The sequence below is a fragment of the Motacilla alba genome, chromosome 4 (assembly GCF_015832195.1).
Source record: "Motacilla alba alba isolate MOTALB_02 chromosome 4, Motacilla_alba_V1.0_pri, whole genome shotgun sequence".
NCBI classification, from domain to species: Eukaryota; Metazoa; Chordata; class Aves; order Passeriformes; family Motacillidae; genus Motacilla; species Motacilla alba.
The window spans coordinates 15,672,516-15,675,019 of NC_052019.1; positions in this window are offsets into that span (position 1 = coordinate 15,672,516).

The following is a 2,504-nucleotide window of genomic DNA, read 5'->3' on the forward strand; positions in this document are numbered from 1 at the left end:
GGCAACATTTCTAGCTGTTGAACAAGGTATCTGGTACCACAGAAACATGACCAGCATTTGTGATCCTACTTCAGTGTGTTATTTACCTACATGTGAAATATCAATTGTACTGAGAATTTTCTATTTCTACCTGTAAATGCAAAGCATAGCAGATATATTTAAAGTAGTCTGTAAGAAAGAAATCTCACATCCTAGATGAAATCCATGGTAAGGGACTATGAGGTATTCTCCAGGGAAGGTCTTCTTCCATAGATCTGAGATGCAGGTAGGTACAACTGGGATGCTAAACATGTGAATCAAAAATCATTCAGTTTGCATTATAATTTCACTTAAAATAACTGTCCTGTGTTTTTAATGCCACAAGAATCACAAAGGTTTATCTGCTCATCTTCCTGTTTGCATCTTCTTGTGTGCAGACAGGGGTTCTATTGCAGAAAAAAATCTATATGAAAGTAATTATCCAGTAAAAAGACATTAAATAGAAAGATTCTTACACACTATATTTCCTCACAAAATTTAACCTTAAAAAAAAGTTCAGCTCACTGAGGATTTGCACTTGATTATAGTGATTTTGTAAATATTTCTCCAACATAAAATGAAAACTCCTAGAAAAAAAGTCAACATGTAAGATTCTGTGTTACTATTGTATTTGTGCATATAGAATTGATTTCCTACTCTCTAGGAGCAGAAGGTGATTAGGCCTGATCTGCATATTTTAGAAGTTAATAAAAAATATAAAACTCACCTTTAAAATTGAGGTCTCTTTTTAAACATACACAAACACATGGTAGTATAAATGTCGGGGGGGGGGGGGGGAAGCCCTCTATCACATATTTAAATTATTTTAGAATTTATTTTTATCTATAAAAGAAAATACTTTGTCTCCAGCTGCTGCCCTCCATTCTTCACATACAGCTCATATATATCCCATAATCCTTGACACCATTGTAAGGAGAAAATAATTCAAATTATTTGGTTGATTAAAATCTGCTTCTTAAATAAAACACTAGGAAGATTCAGATCTAGAACAAGACTGACCCCTAGTGTTTTTCTCTTTTTTTCTTACTTTTTTTTTCCTTAGATAAAAATGACCCTTCTTCAAGACAGGTCCTGCCTATTTGACCTATTATCATTTGATGGTTTGTCACCTGTCCTTACTAAATAGCTGTCGTCCCTTGAGGTCCATCAGACACTATTTTTCTTAAAGCCCAAACATATATGAATGTCAAACACCGTAAGTTCCTGCTGTCCACGGCTCGGGCTCACTTCTTTGAATGTTGTCTGTAACTCTGTAATTGATGAATGCTCAGAATGTTTCCCTCAGCTAATGACCCCCGGCCTTGTTTCTCGTTAATTGTGTCATTAAATGCTCACCGTATGTTCCGTAACAGTAACGCAGCTCTGGGCTTTGAGCTTAGTTATCTTTCCTGGTTTTAATGAGATACTGAAATAATGAGGCTTATTACTGTTCTCAAGCTAAAGGATGTCTGGGAAAGCATTAGGTTCACAACAAACGCTTGCAAACTTGGGGGAAATTTCCGCTAAAAAGGGATTCAGTCTGGAAGGAGCACAAATGGGCATTGCCTCCGTATGTCCGCCTTCTCAGGCCCCTCGCAGAGGGTACAGAAGAGCGGGACTTTCAATGAGCGTTCATTATTTAGACAGCGGCTGAGCTTTCTCAGGTTGCTGCCGCACATGCTTCAGTTTACGAAATACGTTCTTATTTACTTTCCCTGGCGCTCGCGTCCGGAGAGGACTCTGGGAGAGCGGCTCCGGGCGGGTTTGTCAGGCGCATCTAATTAGCCAACGTGATTCTGGAAGCCCTCGCCCGCGCCGCTTCCCCTCAGCCGCAGCCGGGCTGACACCGGGCACGGATCTTGGAGCAGCCGCAGGGCCATCGCAGCCCCGCACGGCCCCAGCCCATCCCTCTCCCTCCCAGCCCGCCCTGGAGGGTTTGGAGCACAAATCCCATGAGGAGCAGCTGAGGGAGTTGGGCTTGCAAAGCCCGGAGGAGGTTCAGGGGGACCTTATCACTCAACTACCTGAAAGGAGGCTATAGCCAGATGGGGTCGGCATCTGCTCACAGCCAACCCGATAGAGAACCGGGGAACACAGTATTATAATGCGCCACCTTAAGGCGGGACATTAGGACGAATTTCTTCACAGAAAGGGAGATTAGACAGGGTGGGTCTTCACAGAAAGGTGAGTCGGCTGTCCAGGAATAGGTAAAGTCACCATCCCTGGAAGTGTTCATGAAATGACTGGACTCAGTGCCATGGTGTAGCTGACACGGCAGTGTTCGCTCACTGCTCGGACTCCAAGATCTCAGGGCTCTTCTCCAACCCGACTCCCTCCGCGATTCTGTGGAAATGGCGACGCTCCGCGCGCGCTCCCGGCCAACGGCCGCCATTGGCCGCCCGCCCCGGCCCGGCCCCCGCCTAGCCTCCAGCGCGCGGGCACGGGCGCGCGCCCGCCCGGCTTTCTCGCGAGATCGGGAGCTGCTC